The sequence below is a fragment of the Balaenoptera musculus genome, chromosome 4, assembly GCF_009873245.2.
Source record: "Balaenoptera musculus isolate JJ_BM4_2016_0621 chromosome 4, mBalMus1.pri.v3, whole genome shotgun sequence".
NCBI lineage: Eukaryota > Metazoa > Chordata > Mammalia > Artiodactyla > Balaenopteridae > Balaenoptera > Balaenoptera musculus.
In genome coordinates this window covers 117,585,172-117,605,595 of record NC_045788.1, presented here as the reverse complement: position 1 = coordinate 117,605,595, position 20,424 = coordinate 117,585,172, and the positions used below count along the sequence as shown (strand labels likewise).

Genomic DNA, 20,424 nt, shown 5'->3' with positions numbered 1-20,424 from the left:
TACTCTGTGACACTTGTTGCTGATACTATCATTTATTGGCCACTGGGTGCTAGACATTATGTTGCATAATTTACATATTTAGTTTTTCTGTGTTTTTTTTAAATTGAAGTATAGTTGATTTACAATATTACATAGGTTTCAGGAGTACAGCATAGTAATTCGGGTGGTATTTTTTGCAGATTATATTCCATTATAGGTTATTACACGATACTGAATATAATTCCTTGTGCTATACAGTAGATCCTTGTTATTTACCCATCTATATTCAAAACAGAAACAGACTCACAGATGTAGAAAACAAACTTATTGTTACCAAAGTGGGATGGGGGATTATAGGATTAATAGATACAAACTACTATACATAAAATAGTTAAGCAATATTTGGTTTTAACTGTATAAAACTGTCGGATGCTTGTTTTTAATCTATAAAAATGGCAATTTCATATGGCTCATTATGAGTTTTTTTTTTTTTTTTTAGAGGGAGTATTTTAAATTTATTTATTTATTTATTTATTTATTTTTAGCTGTGTTGGGTCTTCGTTTCTGTGCGAGGGCTTTCTCTAGTTGCGGAGAGCGGGGGCCACTCTTCATCGCGGTGCGCGGGCCTCTCACTATCGCGGCCTCTCTTGTTGCAGAGCACAAGCTCCAGACGCACAGGCTCAGTAGTTGTGGCTCACGGGCCCAGTTGCTCCGCGGCATGTGGGATCTTCCTAGACCAGGGCTTGAACCCGTGTCACCTGCATTGGCAGGCAGATTCTCAACCACTGCACCACCAGGGAAGCCCATGAGATTATTTTTTAGCTCATTTATTCCTTATGAGCACCATGGGGTGCTAGTATGACTGGTTTTTATTTTACAGATGGTGAATGGAGGCTTAGAGATGTTGTGTCTCGCCCAAGGTTACATACATAGTAGGTAAGCAACAATGTCAAGAAATGAATCTGGCAATTTGACTCTTTAGGTTGTTGAATGAGCTACTCTACTACATTGTAACAAGATAATACACAGTGAAGTATACTCTGTGGGGGACTTGCTTCATTTCTGAACTCTTCCCCTTTGATAAACTACTCAATGGCTATCACTACTCAAAGTATAGCCTGATCATAAACAGCAACGTGGGCATCACCTGAGGGCTGTTAGAAATGCAGAACTTCAGGCCCTACCCCCAGGCCGACAGAGTCTGAATCTGCATTGTAACAAGATTCCCAGATGCTTTGGTATGTACCTTAAAGTTTGAGAAGAGCAAATCTCAACTGTATTCATTTTTAAGACTTAACGAGCATATGCAATTAATTTACATTTCAATAGGTAAAAAGAAAATAAGTGTACAAGTAATAAAAATGCCTTGGTTCAGATCACCTCACTGCATTCAGTGAGAAATAACATTTTATGTTTAATTTTGGTTCCAAAATGAATCTTACAGATGCATGCGTCCCTACCCACCATTTTTTCTCTCCACAAACCTCTTTAACTTATTCAGTGAATAGGAGTCTATTATGTTTCAACATCCATGAGATTGTGTCTTCCAGTTTGCTATTTTACTTCTTAGGAAATAGACAAATCACAAACAGTGGCCTTACCTTTCCTCCTAGAACTTTAGGATTTATACATGACATGTACTATTTCTTCCCACTAGGTGGCAGCAACGGCAACTTAATAGTACATTGCATAAAGCGACTGCCAGCTTGCCACACGCACAGCAGACAGTGACTCTTTGTGTTAGGGTTTCGGGCATCGCTGGGCTTAATATAGGGAGCAATGACTTAGTGACAAATTTGAGAATACTTTTCTCTATTGATGTCTATGTTTAAATTTCGTTATGTTTGCTTTTCAAGATTAAAAGCAGTCTTGTTTGCATAACTCTTACCCCTAGCTATAAGAATCAGCTATTATGAATGATTTCTACAGCTAAGTGTTTGAAAATAGACAGGTGGTTGCTAAAATAAGATACTTTGTTAACATAACTGTCAATAACTCGTTTTACTCTTCTAGTTTTTAAGGAGTTTTTTTCTCTATGAAAGACTGTGTGTATAATTTTTAAATGCAGAAATTCAAGATTTTCATGAGAAATCACACATTGGGTTGATAGATTCATATTTTATTAAGTTTTTTGCTACTGAATATTTGAAGAACATCACATGCAAATACCATATTATGAAGTGAAACAATAACAGCAAGGAGAAAAAATGGGTTTATAGTAAAATGATAATAGGATTTTATAAATGCAATTCTATTGACATTCTATTTAGTGTTTAAATATGACTTCTTGCATTCAGAATGTTTTCACATAAATATTTAACAATTATCTTAAAGAAAGGAAGGATTTCATTAATCAAAAGATAAAGTCCCTAATATGTATAAAATGGATAACTAATAAGAACCTGCTGTATAAAAAAATAAATAAAATTCTAAAATTTAAAAAAAAAAAGATAAAGTCCTTTGGGGATACAATTATGCAGCCTCATTTTAGTCCTGATGTTTCAAGGAAGTAGAAATACAATAGATTTTACTGTTCTTCAGACTTGTCCTATAATGATCTGTGTTAAACTGAAAGTGCTAGCCCAGTGCTTCTCTAAGTAACTGTGGTGAAGAGCCAGACAGCTGTTTTTCCCAAATAGTCATGGACAATAAAATAAGTAACTGGAAAAATTAAATTATAAAACATTAAAACATGCATATGCTATTATTTGAGTCAAAAGACACAAAATGCTTCTGTCAAATCTTTATAAAAATTTCTAATGCTTACTGTCAATTCTTATATGTTTTCTGATTGGTATCAGACAGTTCTCCAAAGGGCCTGCCCAGTGGAGCACTTTGCATAGAGTCCTGCTCTAAACTGCTTCCTTGCTTCCTCGCAGAGTGAAGCTGCATCTTCTGGGAGTTAGTTAGGTTTTACGCACCCCCACAGAGCGAAAAACAAGACTAGTCAGATATATCCTTGAAAATTCCTGAGGAAGGGCCCAGTTTGAAGACCAAATTGGGATCTCCAGAAGAGTCTTACAAAGGCAGGATTTTTTAGTTTTCTTTTAAAATTTGGTTCCTTTGGTCATCCAGAATACTATAGTTGGTTTGCATTTAGGTACTATGTAGTATGAAAAAAATCTTCTATTTAAACACGGGATATACACACAGCCCAAGATGGGTGCTCAGGATCTGATGCTTCCTGTCACAGAGGCTAATTCTTTTCTCCCAGCTGGGGCTCACTTGAGCCTTTGCCTTCTTTCTCTCTAGATCCCTCTCTCACCCCTACTCTGCCCGTTTTTTCACCCAGACTGAGTACTGATGACCAAACTCTCTTCCAGGGCCAGATCTAGAGGTTAAACAATGGCAACTTATACTGTTAGCAAGAAAAGCAGTACCCTCGTCTTTGCTTGCACAATCTAACAGCTTCTAGACATCAACTGAGCTATGTATGCTCACTTGGTAGCAGGATGAAAAGACACACAAACAGCTTTCTATGGTGACTCTTTCAGAAGGTACTTTGGTGCTAGGCCAAAGGCAAATAGATCAGAACTTATGTTTTTATGTCTGAGATCTCAACTCTGTTTAGATATTGTCATATTTACTTTCTAAAGACCAGTAATTTAATTTCAAGATCATTCCATAAAGATTTATGAAGGAATACTATGTAAATACTGATACATACATTTTGAGGGGTTTGACATATGTCAAACTAACTTTTGCAACATACGTTTTATAGTTAAAATACAAAATGAGCTCAGTGTCAACTTTTATTAGTTAATCATATGTAAGTTAGCTGAAACCAGATTGAATTTCACCATTAGACTATTTCAGATCTGGCCTTAGGTATGCAAATTTATATATCATTAGATTGGAAATGTTTACTAAAAGTCAAATACTCCTGGTGTCAGTTTATATTTCTGAGCATTACTAATACCTTTTATGATTTTATATGTTCCATATTTTTTTCTTCTAGTTTAATGTACAAAATGTGGACTATATTGAAATTATCCAGTTTATTTACACACCAGATAGGTAAATATACCTAAGTTTCTAAAGTATATAAATTGGGTTGCCAGACCTAGATCAGAAAACTAAAACATTTTATCTGTACCAGCATTTCTCCATTTGGCTTATTGGCCTGTTTTTGTTTATTTTGTTACCATATCAAAGGTGTAGGTCTTAAAATATCAATCAGTGTTTGAAGCTCAAGTTAAAATTAGCACTATTCATCATTTTTCCAGCCTAAAACAAACAAAACCCACGCAAAGAACAAAACAAAAAAATTACGCACCAAGAATTTAAAAACCACACAAAACAGATTTGTGTACCCTTTGTTAAAAAGCAGTCCTCAGGAAACTAAAGAACTAATAAGTTGAAGAAGAAACAAAAATACTATTTTTGATACTATGCTTCTCTCCACATATTAAGCCTTGGATTTTAAAGTGTACAGCTAATGTTATGCAGGTTGTGTATGTGTGTGTGTCAGCTATATCAATTTAGGCCGAGTAGTGAAAAAAATTATACAAAACATCAATACACAGAAGATAGTCATATCTAAGAATTAACTGGTACTCAGAAAAGTCAGCTTAGAATGAATGTACATATTTAGGTTTTCAGATGATATTTTCATAAAAGTTTGATTAAGACTTAATTTTTAAAATGTAAATAGAAATAATGCAAGCAGGTTTATTTTAGCTGTTATTTTAAAAAATGAGGTTTTAGGTATAATTTACGAGGTAAGTTCAAAATGAATAAAGTATTAGATGTTATACATATTATTCTTAAACAATTCTAAATGGTATATAGTACACCCCAAAATCCTTTCTGTTTGATTCTAGTGAGGAATAGAGGGTCATACTTGTAAAAACATTTGAGGGGGGCTTCCCTGGTGGCGCAGGGGTTGAGAGTCTGCCTGCCAATGCAGGGGACACGGGTTCGAGCCCTGGTCCGGGAGGATCCCACATGCCGCGGAGCAACTGGGCCCGTGAGCCACAACTACTGAGCCTGAGCGTCTGGAGCCTCTGCTCCTCAACAAGAGAGGCCGCGATAGTGAGAGGCCCGCGCACCGCGATGAAGAGTGGCCCCCACTCGCCGCAACTGGAGAAAGCCCTCACACAGAAACGAAGCCCCAACGCAGCCAAAAATAAAAAATAATAATAAATTAAAAATTAAAAAAAAAAAAATATTTGAGGGAACTATCATTTTCCCTAAGGGCATCTATTATGCCTTTTGATCATGCCAGTGATGACGATGAGATGATGATGACAAAGAGGATGAAGGTGAGAGTATTTACATAGGGGCTTCCCTGGTGGCGCAGTGGTTGAGAATCTGCCTGCCAATGCAGGGGACACGGGTTCGAGCCCTGGTCTGGGAAGATCCCACGTGCCGCGAAGCAACTCGGCCCGTGAGCCACAATTGCTGGGCCTGCGCGTCTGGAGCCTGTGCTCCGCAACACGAGAGGCCGCGATAGTGAGAGGCCCGTGCACCGCGATGAAGAGTGGCCCCCGCTCGCCGCAACTGGAGAAAGCCCTCGCACAGAAACGAAGACCCAACACAGCCAAAAATAAATAAATAAATAAATAAATAAATAAATAAATAAAAGAGTATTTACATAGAACTTACTGTATGCCAATATTGTGTTAAAGATTTTACAAATATTATTCTATTCTGTTATGAATACTAAATATAGTGTAAATCAAACATTATGGTATCCAAATCGTTCTGTTGAAAAGCACCAAGTGGATCTAAGTCCACTCTTTCAAAGTACTGTAAGTGTTTAAATGATTTCCCACCCTTCGCTCAGGCTATTCTTTACAGAGCAAAGCACACTCTTAAAAATGTAAGTCAATTCCCATCTCTGATCAAAATAGCTTCCCATTTGACTTAGAAGAAAACCCCAATATTCTTAACATGGCCAACAAGAGCTTACATGACTTTGCCCCATCACATTGGCCTCACTGGTATTGCTCAAATATGTGCTCTCTCTTTGGAGACAGTACTCTCCAAAAACAATCCTCTTTCCTTGGGAACTTGATTCTGACTCTTCCCTCTGCCTGAGATGCTCTTTCCCAGCAAACTTATGGTAAGCATACTCCGTCACTTTTTCAAGTCTCTCCTCAGATGCTACCAACTCAGAAAAGCCTTCCCCAACCTAAAATAGAAGATATCCTCCCCCTGACCTCCCACCCAACTTTATTTTTCTTCCCATTATTTGACACTATCAAAAACAGTATAACATTTTATTTTTATTTGGTTGTTGGTTTAATGCCTGCCCCCCTTCTGCCCCATCACTACCACTAGAATGTAAAAGCTATGCTTGTCCGAACTTGTGTTCACTACTGTAACTCTACCATTTAAAAGATTACCTAGTGCATAGTAAGTGCTCAGTAAACATTGATGGATTGAACTGAATCACTCTTATCAAGTTTCTCTTCACACTCGGCTGGGCTTAAACCGCCTGATCCACACTGTTAGCTCCAAATCTAGGCTCAAGGCTGAACACACACTCACACACACAACACACCCTTACATAGAGACTTTTAAAAACTTGTTAGTTAAGAAACTTCTTAAATGCACAATATAGATTTGTAATGCTCTTGTGTTAGTATTTAAATTCTGTAAAATAAAAATATCTTTTCTACACAAAATTTAAGGGGGCAAAGTCAGATGCACCTATCAGCATGGTGAGTATACTATATCAGTATAATATATAAAAATAAATAAATATATAATAGACATAACATCAGTATAACATCAGTATTATCAGCAGATATGTAATGTATAAAAATGATGAACATATATGACATGTATTATGATATTTTATATGATATATATATATATATATATATATATAGCTTTCTGATGACCTGTGCCATTCTAAACAAAATTGCTAATTGTGTTTTATATAAGTAAAGTTATTTACTCTCAGATATTATGTTTTTTTAAATTTATGTTCATTTATATAAGTCCATGGCTTAATTTATTTTTGCTCTCTTCATTATGCCTAATCTTGATATAAAGAGAATCCTGAATTTAAACCACCGATGGAAGGTTAGTAAAATTAGCAAATCCACCCCCTAACTCATTTCTTTCTACTGAAACATGGTTTTATATTGTGATTTTTTTTTTTTCATCAAATGTAGTGTCTGAAGAATGAAACCATTACATCATAGCAAAGCAGCATGTATTCTGCTTTGGGGATCATATATTGTTGGAGATGGATAACACTAGATCACATGTACAATAAATCAGTTCAAGAACTCATTGTTTACTGAATTACTATTCACTTCTTAACTCTTGATATCCTGCTCTAATATAGGCCTCAAGTCATTTTCATTTGGCTATCTGTTTTGGAGTTAAAATATCAGTGAGATTTGCCGTTTATGGCAGTATCTGTGCCTTCTAATCTAGGGCTGTGATAGAAGGAGGACACTGAACATCCAGATTTTTATTTTCTTTAATTAAAAGTTAGGACACCATAATATGGAATATTACATATATTAACTTAAAGGGACAACTTTGAAAAAACAAGCTAAAGAGCAATGTTCTTGGTAGTTTGTTTATAAAAACAAACAATAAAAGAAAAAATAAACCTTTCTGACAAAAAGACATAAAAATGTGCATCTGTGCTTTCTGAGAGTGGGGAAGGTCGCAGGAGTGAGGTAGAGGGGCACACACCAACTTTGGCATCGGCGACCCCAGAGGCGGGAAGGAGACCAAGAGGTGGAAAGGGTTAGTAACTTTCTTACATGAATCTGTTTTGAGTTTTACAACATATTGCTTTTACAATTATATATCTATATAATTATATAGATTTAAATATTTTTATATACTTACATAATTTACTTATATATACTTATATAATTTATTTAAATCAATTATATATTATTATATACTTACATAATATATAATTACATACCTGTAAATATATAATGATATATTATTATATATCTCTATGAGTGTGTATTTGTACGTGAATACACACATATATGTATATTTTAATTCACAAGTTGTTTTTAATTTAACATTATTTTCCTGTGTTTTTTTTCCTGAGGCTATCTTTATTAAGTATTTTTTTATAACAGCTATCTTTGGGTAGTAAATGTTATAAGCAAAAAAGTATATCTTAATGTCAGGAGAGGAAGTAAATCTGTTGCATTAAAATAGCACTTCATTGAAGTATTGGTTGATAATTTTGCCAGAACAGATATTTTAAATTACTCTAATGAATCCTGAGAAAAGGCAAAATAATTCCTCCAGTCCATTGCATATGATGTATGTCCATTTCAGAAGACAACATATGGCTGATCGAAATAGTTTATTAAAACATGAAACATTAAGATTCATAGTTTGAAACAGCAATTGTAATATATAAATATTAGACATAAGTGTATTACTAACTAACAAGGGTCATGTTACTCAATAAAACAAAGAAATCGTTCTTATCATACCTATTTCATTTGGTTTAATAAGTAGATCTGGCTGACAAAAGTTTAAATCCAGCATAAACATTACTTTCAGTACAGCAAAAAAAAAAAAAAAAGAACATATTATTGTTACTGTCAAAATACTGAGTTCATAAGTATTTGCACCGAAAGGAAAAACTGTTTCAGGGAAAAAAGAATATTGAATTAGAAGGGAAATACTTTTGTTGACTTTTCTCAAAAACAGGACTGCACTGAAACTTGCCAAATCCAAAAATTACTGACTAGCAGAGTTTAGTTAAAAATATTTTGGCTTCACAGAAAAATATACTTTAAGGTCTAGGGGTTCTGGTCACATTCTATGCTCTACACTAGCGTACAAAATTAGAAGGAAAAAAGTCATCACATATGGTATGATATGTTATAGTACAATATTAAAATGATATGTCCTTCAACTTACTGTTATTTCTGAGTCATCCCTTTACAATGGCATTTTAATGATCAATAACCTGAAAGGAAAATGAATAAATGAGGATATGGTCATCATTAAAAATTCCCATGAACTTTGCTAAGATAGTACAATGTAAATGTTCTCATCAAAAAATAAATAAATAAATATGAGATAAATATGTGAGGAGATGGATGTGTTTATCAACCAGATGGGGAAATCCTAGTGTATACACATATCAAATCACCATGATGTATACCTTAAATATCTTATAATTTTATGTCAATTATACCTCAACAAAACTGAAAGTTAAAAAATTTCCCTGAACTAATTAACATACAGTCAAAGTGTTCAATTTACACTTATTTAAAAAAATCTTAAAGCCAAAATGTCTTTTTTTAAATGGGAGTTTAAAACATTTAAACATTGCAGTTTACATGCTGTCAACTGGAACCACCTTCCCTATAGTAAAAATAGTCATCCTTTTGGATTCCATAAAAATTACTGCACAATAACAATATCAATAATATCAATAAAGTATGTTGCTAGGAATAATCAATCCAATTCATTGTAGGTCTGCTTAAATGCATGTCTTCCTAGGTACTAGTTTGCGGATGTCTTTACATATTTCAATACAGAAACTTATAACATTCAATAGTGTGCGGTCAAAGTGTGCTTTAGCTCATCTGGATATACCCACAATGTTAAATTATGTCTAAACATTAATCATTAAAATGTTTTTATTAAATAAATAAATAAATTTGGAAATATACAACTTCCAAACATCAAAATTCACAGGGATTAAAATTAGTAAAAACATTAAACAGGTCCAGCCAGAGTTAAGTTTACATAAATTGACTTTGAAGTCAAATTGTGCTCTTGCTATTTTTAGTTATAGTTGTTTTCAAAACACCACAAATATTTTCGAGACAAAAGATTGTCATATGGGTGAACCTACAAAACACCACCCATTAATTTGTTTAATATTTCTAATTCTATACTAAAAATGTTTTTTTGAATCACAGAGGTTATTAGTAGAATGCTACTTTTTAAATACAGTTTTATTTTTAAATGTTAATATTAAAATATATCATCAAAAATAAGTCTAATGTCTAAAATTTTAATATTTAAAACTATTTTACGTTTTTTAGAAGTGTTTAAGTCATTTTGTATGCTCTATTTACAATTAATTTTCTTACCAATATTATATGCTGTCCTAGGCATCCAGAAATTATTTATCCATAGCAGTAACTAAAATAATTTGAAATGAGCTGAAGATTTTGGAAAACATATGCTTACATAAGATAAGGTTTTACAGGCTATATTTCAACTCTGTGAGAATCTACAGTATTAACAAGATTGATGGGCTAGTCCAGTTTTTCAAACAGCAGAATATTCATGTAGGCTGTAGAAAGAATGCTTTCCACCTTTGACCTAGTTCATTCATAGTTGGCAAAATATTTGGAAACTAAAACATTAAGGAGGCTAGTCTCCTTTCCAGACCATGAACATGCAGAAAGAAGGCAGCAGAATCTAAATTTATAACCCAATATTTCAAGATTTTCATATTAAGTCAATATAGTCTTTTTTTTGTTTAAAAAACTCTACACAATATGTAAACAGTTTAATTATATATTTTTCATTTAAATAACTACAAATAATTCTTAATCTGTTTGGAACCAAGATGAATAACAAAAATATTGAGAAAGTCTAACGTAAACTATTAAAAATCATGTACTAATAGATTTACATTTGTTAAGTAAAATACTGTACGCTTCTGGTGAGTTTTATGTTTTTTGTACTCTTAGTAGAACATGGGGGGAAAACCTAAAATCCATAATTAATTCTGTTAATGCCTGTAATTTACTTTAAAATGCTCCAGTAAGTATGGTATGAAGTACATTAGTTTACCTTAAATTTACAAACTAGAAAAATTAGTTAAGATTTGAAGAATTCTAGTTAGGGAATCACTCTCAAGTTGGTTAAGATTTAAAGTGTCTAATCTATAGTTTGCACTCCAGGGGTAACTGTGACAAATGCTTGGAATTTCCAAATATTGCTCTGTGAAATTATACATGGGGGGGATGGTGATTTACAAAGAGTTTTGACAATTTTTCACTGGTGAGACGATGGTGATCAAGATGTACGACTGGCTAGAAATACTGGGTAATCATCTCCTCATTGTGAGCGAAGTATAAAAGTGCCAGTATAAGGCCAAGAGGCTAAACTCTTTGACACCCTAGATTTAGAATCCAATTTAATTTGTTATCCATCCCTTAACTTAGAAGGTGACTCCTTCACCTGGTACTACTACAAGGCTCATTCTCCTGACACCAGAATATGGTGTGTCGTACATCAGCGAACTTTTCCTACTGTGTGCTGGATGACATGCTGACAAGGACAAGGGGAAACCACCCCCAGATTATTGGAAGGGGCTGTTTGATGGATTTTGTACCTGATTGTTAATAAAAGTGTGTACATTTGCAGAAATTGGTTTGTAACTTATTTTGGGTTTTGTTTGTTTTTTAAATAAACTCTCTGGTATCATAGTTATAAGAGAAGAGATGTATACCGGCAAAAATCCCTGACAATTGTTGAAGAATAAATTAGCTTAAGTCAATTCACAATATCAGCCTATTGAATGGGAGATAACTCATGCCCAAGTAACTCAGTTCTGCTAGAGAAAGTAGATTGTGCTGCAGTAATCAATCCCCATCCTAGTGGCTTAAAATTGCAAAGTTGCATTTCCCATTCACACTGTGTTATTGCAGGTTGGCAGATGAGCTTCTGTTAATTGTAGTAACTCAGGTAAGCAGGATAACAGAGCAGCTTCCATCTCAAGTACAGGGAAAGATACGAGAAGGGTGAAGGAACACTGGCTATAAATGTTCTGGCCCTAGGTATAATACTTATTGGCCTCTACTCCTTTTCTGTGCCCACTTAAACCACAAGGGGACTAGGAAATGCAATACAATTCTGTTATGTGCCCAGAATAAGGGAGAATCAGAAATATTTAACAACCTTTTAAAATTACCACAGCAATTCAATATCTACCATTGAAACCAAGTTTTTGTCTTAATAGTATATCCTAAAGCTGCAGTATATCCTAAAATTACACTTTTTGAAAGAAAAAAGAAGGAATGATTAAATTTAGTTTTGTTATTAAGTTGCTTAACTAATGATTTAATTTTTATGATTGAAATCAATTCTATTCTAATCTAAGCAACCTAGAATATGAGTGGGCAGGTTTAACTATATAAATATAAAAAATCATTAAAAAATTTTTTGCAGTGGGAGAGTTTAAAAAAAGATAAAAAAGATACTATACTTTTATTTACACACTATAGCAGGAGTGGCTAAATCTTCATGTGCATACTAATAATGCAGATTCCTAGGCTGCTGGACTAATATGATTTAGTATTTGAGTGCAGGATTCTACATTTTAAAATAGACCCATTTAATTCTGATGCAGGCAGTTCTGAGTCCTGGAACCAGATTTTGAGAAGTGATGACTGTAGCTGATCGGTTCTAAGAAGCAAGAAGCATAAGTATGAAATTGAATTGGGAAAAAAGCAAGTAGGGCTTCAATCAATTCATAGCAAATTTTACTTAGTTGCTGACATTATAGTATAAAAAAAATGTATCAAGAGAACATCTGACTCAGCAGTCTCAACAAGATGCAATAGCTACGTAATGACATGGCTTTTCTACTCTGCATGAAAACCTTGAAAAACTGATATGCAAATAGTCCCCATTTAGATTATGAAGAACAGGGGGATACCATGCTCTTTACAGATAATACTCAAATTGATATCTCTAATCCAGACTCCTTTCCTGAGTGTCAGACTCAAATATCCAACTTTCTACAAGACATCTCCATTTGGATGGACCTAATAAACATCTCAATCTTTATATGTCCAAAACCAAATTATTCACACTCACTCCCAAAATTGTTCTTCTTGAAGCCATTTCCATTTCAATCAATGGCAGCTATACTTTTGATTACTTAGGTTAAAAACCTAGAAGGCATCCTTGCTGCATCATTTTCTCAACCATTTTATCAATCATTCAGCAAAGCTGTTTGTCAGTGCTTCCTCTGAAGATTGCTTCCAGAACCTGACCACTTCCTATCTCTTCCTTCACTACCACCCTGGTCTAAGCCACCACCATCTCTCACTGGGACTGCTGCAGTGATCTTCAAATGGCTCCGCAGAGACGTGCTGGTAAATGTTTATCAACAACTTTATTTATAAACAATAAATACATAGTTATAATGTTATAAAATAAAGGGAAAGAAAGAAGGAGAGAAAGAAAGAAAACAATGGAGGGAAGGACAGATGAAGGAAGGGAGGAAGGAAAGAAGAAAAGCAAGCAAGGAAGAAAGGAAGGAGGAGAAAGAAGAGAAAGAGGAAGGAAGGCAGACACGAAAGTAAGCAGGGAAGAAATGAAGAAGGAGGAAGAGAAAAGTAGCAGGAAGAGGAAGAAAAGAGGGAGGAAAGAAAGAGGGAGGGAGGAAGGGAGGGAAGGAAGGAAGGAAAGAAGGAAAAAGGAAGAGTGAGAGAGAGACAAACAAAACACTTTCAGTTCTCACTGCTTGGAACCCTTTTTGCCTACATGTGTTCTTGTCTCGCTCCCTTACTTCCTTCTGGTCTTTGAATAAGTAGCACTTAATCGGGACCCTGCCCTGAGTATCTATCTAACACAGAATGGCATAACAACTTTTCCTGTCTAATCCTTCAGCTTGCTCTGTTCTTTGTAGCACATTCTTCTTTTTAACCACCTGATATTTATACACATATATAGATATTATCAATATTTATTACTGTCTGTCTCCTTAAGGACATAAACATTGGTTCAGATTCTATGCTCCTATCACCAGTTCATATCACACTGTCATGTCACATAATGAACAAATAAAATCTTATTGACTCAAGAGACATACAATATATAAGCAAATACAAGAAGAAAGTAATTTAAGGTAATGAAAAGTGCCATAAAGCATATCAAGGAGGATGATGAGTGACCCCATGGGGGGTTCTGTGGCCAGTCGGTGGTGGATATATCAAGAGGTGATATATAAACTAAGGTCAGAATAATAATGCAATTAGTATAGTCTGCACATAAATAAAAACTCATTACAGGATAAAAGAGAAAGAGCAGCTTTGTGGATGATTTTAGGGTTTTAAAAAAGAACAGGTAAAACAAGTCAATTGTTAGATGTGTTCTCAAAAAGTGCACAGTGAGTCCTAAAACGATGGAGTAAAAAGATGGTATTTCATTTAAAGGAGAAGGAAAAGGAGGAAGAAAGGATCACTTCCTCCAATACCTCACCCCAAAGAGGGATGGGAAGGAAGAGAAAAAATTCAAGGGGGAATGCTTATATTTGTACAGACCTTTATACTTCCAAAGCTTACATTTTCAAGTTTATTTACCATATTTATCTCTCACAATGACCTCTGAAAAAAAGTGGAGTTTATTATTCCAATCATTAAGAAAATGAGCCTAAGACTCACAGAGGTGAATGCCTTCTTTAAGGTCAACAGACTAGCAAGTTAGTGAACAGGGCTTACCTAGCAGCCAGGTGTCCTCACACAGTCCATTACACCATGCCCATGATGCTATGCCGGTCTGATGAAAACTCGCAAAAGATTACCAGGAGGTTGCCAATCTGCTCTATATGAACTGAGTTCATACAGTTGATTTGTGTTTAAATTCCACACACTGAATTAAAGGTTGACTGTGAATGCGTGGCAGGAAAGCCAACAGTAACATTAACTTTCAAAGATTCCTTAACAACCCCCAAACCAGTTCAGACTCTGGCAGCTGTCATTCGAGGCCATCACAGTGTGAGTTCTATGAGAATTTCCAGCTTTACCTCATACATACCTAAAAAAATATTTTAAGATCTTTTTACCCTTGCCAGATTATTTAAGTCATTCAACATGAACAATAGCAAAGAGGGAGAAGGTATGATTTGCTCCATCTTTAATATCTACCCTCTTCTATCTCTTATCTCTTTCTGTCACAGTTTAGCCACCTTTAAGAAGACTTTGCAAACCCCTCAAGCCAGCTGTGATTTTTCTCCTTTCACATAGCATTCTTCAAAGTCTGATGATACTAGTAACATCCTGCCTTGTAATATAGTTATTTAAGGAATTGTTAAATATTCCATTCCCCAAGTAGAACACAAATGATTTGATAAGGGACTGTTCCTTCTGTAAATTCTTCAATTTTATATTCCTTTTGCAGAGAATCTGCCACATAGTGGAGAATTAACAAATATTTGTGGAACTGGATAAAATTTATTCAAAGAGAAAAAAAAAATGTAACCTTCAGATTAATGACCCCAACACTCTATTGAAGGGACAAAGAAAGATAAGAGAAAAATAAACCATAGACTGAAATCAGTAAAAAAAAAAATTATTTGAGAGAATGAAGAAAAGTAGAAGTGGAAGGAGTCAATTGTATGTTCAGAAGCTGGCACAATGCATGGTACACAGTAGCTACTCAATAAATATCTGTTGGATTAATACATGAGTAAATGAACAAAAAGAGAAGGATATATGAGAACAAAGAACTATCAGAAGATAATCTTAAAACTAGGTCCATCATTTCAATCCAAATGGGCAGACAACAACAGAAATTAGGTCATTTATTTACAGTATAATATTCAAAGGATAAGAGGAAATATCTGTCTGTATTACCTCTTCCTGTGCTCTTTTGTTAAAAAGCACTCTTTAAATTAATTTAATTTGAACCACAGAACAAGTCCATGAAAAGGCAGGAGAAACAAGATTCCACCCATTTTATAAATAAGGAACAAGATCAAAAGGATTAAGTATCTAGGTTAAGATCAGAATCAGGGGCAAAGTCAAAACTTGAAGTCCTTTTTAGGAGCTCTCTGACTCCTTGGCACTCTGTGTTCCACAGGCCAGCAGCATTGTCACCCTTGGGGTCTTATTAGAAATGCAAAATCTCAGACTCCATCCCAGACACGTGAATCAGAATCTGAATATTAACAATATCCCCTGGTGATTTGAAGTAATCTTAAAGTTAACAGCTTACCTGATAGAAAATTGAATATAGATCTGTCTGCCTTCATAGATATAAATATAGGTATACATATATAGCATAATATAGGAGATATATACATAAATATATAGCAATAGAATCATCATATAGAAATGCTACCCTTGGAGAGAAACAAATTACTATTATTATTATAAATAATACTCAGTATTATAATAAATATTAATTAGGAACATAGTTTAGGTCCATGAATATGGCCCTTAAAGAAAAACATATATTTAAAAAAAGTCTCTTTTTAATTAACACAAATCTGAGCAGTCTGTTGGGCATATTAGGGATTCTATCATGTCTTTGAGAAAAAAAAATACCAAAGGGAACACAAAGTAATATAGCAAGCACAATAGTTGGCAGCCATCTGTAAAAACAAGGTATTGAAAGATGCCTGTTTCAACACATGCTAACATCTGGGGGTTAACACATACACACACATACAATAGCTAAGTAGAATGGTTTTGATGTTCAATGAAAATATGAAGTCTGTGACATGCTAATTAAGGGAAATTGCTTTTGGTGATCTTATGTTAGTAATAACAAACACTACTTTTTGGAAAGCAAGGCAGTAATGGAGCCTAAATACGGCTTATAATAAACACATGTACCCCTCATGCCTCAGATCAAAGAATGGACAAGAGCAGGAAGTTCATCTCCCCTTTCAGAAGGGTGAGAGGTTATTTTATTTTGCATTTTTAAGATAGAGACAAATCATTTTTAAAAATGTGATTGAAAGTTCAGAGCTGAGTTTTATACTCAATTACTACAGCTTTGGAGTGTGAAGATTCCTGCATGTATTTTATTTTATTTTATTTTATTATTATTTTTTTAACATCTTTATTAGAGTATAATTGCTTTACAATGGTATGTCAGTTTCTGCTTTATAACAAAGTAAATCAGTTATACATATACATATGTCCCCATATCTCTTCCCTCTTGCATCTCCCTCCCTCCCACCCTCCCTATCCCACCCCTCTAGGTGGTCACAAAGCACCGAGCTGATCTCCCTGTGCTACCTGCATGTATTTTAAAATGTTCCCATTGCCATCTATTTTTCTTTTTTTGCCTCAGCAAAAATATAAAGGAAACAGAAGGAAAGAGAACGTGAGTGGATAAAAAGGAGGGAAAGGTGGGAAGTGAAGATGTTCCAGAAAGAAGGGAAAAACTTACAAAAGGGAGGAGAGTTGAGCTAGGTCTGATAAGATGAATTAAATTCTATAGATAGAAATTTTTAAAAAACAACTTTTTTGTTATAAAAAAGCAAGACAGCTTCTTAAAAAACATATAAAAGGACAATTTTTCCTTCTAAAATTGAAAGATAATAGTGCTTATAACTTGATAAATAGTGTTAATAAATTATCTATCAAAAATCAAAAGTATTTTCATTAAATACCTTATATTAAATAAGTCACTTGAAAACCTTTCATGTGTAAATATTTTGCATTAATATGTTTTCACAATTGTGAAGTATATTTGAAGGAGAAAAGAGTTCCATATTATCTGGCATAGGGAAGAGAATTTTCCAATGCTAAAATTGTGTATTATGTCCAATATGGTTGATACGATAACAAAGTAAAACCTTTGACAACTTTCGATTGGCTTTCGATTTCTCAGAAGCATGATATTAGTATGTTCAAATGATTTTTTTCAACTACAAGAAATATCTTATTGAGTATTCAACACAGATTTCTTTTCATACATACATACACACACACACACACACACACAATATTGCCTAAGTTGAATGTCTGATATCTTATGATAATGATGTTTATCTTATGATAATGGCAGAATATTCTTTGAGCATCTTGACTTTGTATATACTACTTCCTTGTTTTTATAAATAGAATGTACAGCTAGTTACTGTAATTTATGTTTCCACTTACTCTTTACTTGGTTATATATTAAGAATCATGTCCTGGCCATCTTGAGTGTACTGTTCATAATTATATTTGTGAATATGAAGCTCTCTGTGACACATATTATGTGATGAGAGTAGAATATAGAAAGTCTATGAGATGCTGGGATTAAATTCGTAGAATTCTTGGCATTCATGATATAGATGCATGTTAGATCTAAAGTAGACAGTTATATTCAGATGGTTTTCCCTCATGATACCAGCACATTTTAGTTGCTTTCTTTTCATACTTGACTGTGGGCTCCAGAGGGGCAGAGACCATGTATTAATCATGTTTGGATTTCCAATAAATAGCATAACACGTGGCCCCAAAATAGATACTCAGATTAATTAACTAATTTGAGAGCCATATAAGCTGAAGTGCATAGTGCTTTGGGTGCATGTGATTGGGAAGGTAAATTAGAACCATACTATAAATCATCCTACTTATTGTCACAAAATAGATCCCAGAGACCCTTCAAAACATGTCACTGTAGAACCCATTCTTCAAGCAATAAAGCCAAAGAGTAATCCATTTATGATTCTAAGTCATATATTATTTAGCCAAATATCTATACTTATAATCCACCCAATATTTAAAGATTTCAGCTATAACCTACTCACAGTAATTTAACAGGTAAAATATCAAATCGGAACTAAGTGGCTTGTCTGTCAAAAATGTGTATTTCAATATCTCTACTCATAGATTTTGCATTTTTGTTTCCTCCTCATAATCTCACTCAAGAGGTCAAGTGGGTTAATACGACTGATAAAATGCCTGAAATTAAGTGATATTCAATACAAAAGTATAAATTACTTCATGATACCTTGTCTCAGTTTTATAAAAATTGGATGATAATGAAGCAAGTCTAAGAGACACATTTAAAACCTGTCTGGCAATTTTCAGAAATTTGTTGTCAGACACTCAGAAATGATTAGACAATTATATATCAGACTATATAAATATTTTGTTAGAAAAAGTATAAAGGAATATATACATAGATGTTTACTCAGGTAAATTAGAGAAGTAAGACAGATAAACTATACTACTTCCTGATATAAAAGCTAAAACTTTAAAGAAAAAATGGAGTGTCTATTATTTTCCACGGCTGCCTATCTCTTTTATGTCTAGTCTTCATAATTGATTTAAAATGTTTTGTATTTTAGACAGGTTGATAAATAGAAAACTTCTGAACCTATTGACCTGTTAGTGGTCATAACTTACCTACAGAGATGGAGTGAGAGAAGAAATTAGATAATGGTGTGCCAGTAAATGTTTAACAACCAGTTCTGAAAAAAAGGAAAAAAAAGCTCTGATTTGTAGTATTTGATGATTTCTATGATGCAAATACTTCTGCCATAGCTGATTTCAAGCAAGAAAATGATGTCTCTTAAAAATGGAATTTAGGAAGTGATAGTTACAATTGGCTCATCCAAGCTGGTTTTAGCCAGCTTTGGCATATCTTTGAAATTAGGTCATATTATGTTAATAACTATTTTATGAACAAAGTTGATTAAATAACTTTGGAAAGTAGTGTCAAGTATACGCTCCTCTTAGGGATACACTATATACTTAGGTTTTTGAATGCCCTGAAAAGTATTTTATATGAGAAATCTATTTAACATCATTTAAGATGGTACCCCTCTCATATCTATTTGACTTCTGGATTTTTGTTTGTCCCAGAGCATCTAGTAACATCTTTCAGAATAATAGTGTTTCATAGAATCCCATTAGGGAAATGTGGCTCTGGTTACACACTTCAAGTCTCACTGGACATATAGTAGGCATTCAGTAATCTCAGATATGGACAAAAAGTACTTATTTGTATAGAAAGGTCATAAGAAAAAGGTAAAAAAACATACACACGTAAGTAGAGAAGTTTCTGTTCCGCATTTCATGAGATTGAATTATACTTAGGTAATTGATTCTTCAGTGCAATTACAGGTTTATTCATTTATTAGAGAGATATTTTATTGAGCATCTACTATATTCAAAGCACTGAAAATTTCAGTCCTTTTATTTCACTTATATGAGTAAGTCTCCATTAGGCAAGGCCAATTTTAGTCCTTCTTTTCTTGATTTTGTAGTGGGGAGGGCAGAGTATACTAATTATTCTAACATTTAATTCTAGGGAATGTTTAAATCTAATACGTCTTGTTCTACAAGTGGAGCTTTTGTTGCAAACTACATGTAGTATGGACATATGTAATATGGACTCAGATATTTAATACTCAGATATAGAGAATCTTTCTTAAGGAAAGAAGCTGTCCTTTTTCCCCATAAGTACTCAGTATTAAATGTCTATCTGCATATTAATGTGTTAAAGTAATAGCATTTTAATAACTATCCATCTGAGTTTATGAGACTATCTCCAAGTGTTTAACATATATCCACATTTGGCAAGTTAGTGTAATTTATGTACACACATAAATATTCATAAAATTGAGTATGTTTTGAAAAACAAAAGAGCAAGACTAATGGTTCAATGTTAACTGAAAAAAAAAAAAAAAAAAAACCCCAAGAATCCAGCTATTTTGCAACAGATTTCATGCAATAGCCTCTTTTTCCTTTAACCACAACCCACAAATTATCATGCAATACGTAAACCTTT

General features: G+C 33.9%; 1 long non-coding RNA gene across 2 annotated transcripts in view; it reads right to left on the bottom strand.

The window, feature by feature from the left end:
• LOC118894947 overlaps positions 1-20,424 on the bottom strand; it is a 370,967-nt gene that overhangs the window by 237,814 nt on the left and 112,729 nt on the right. The window contains exon 3 of one of the 2 annotated variants that reach the window (XR_005019794.1): positions 8,848-8,896. The exons of the other annotated variant lie outside the window; for it this stretch is intronic. This is a non-coding gene — a long non-coding RNA (uncharacterized LOC118894947). The remainder of the gene's footprint in view (positions 1-8,847; positions 8,897-20,424) is intronic. 2 annotated transcript variants of the gene reach the window in all.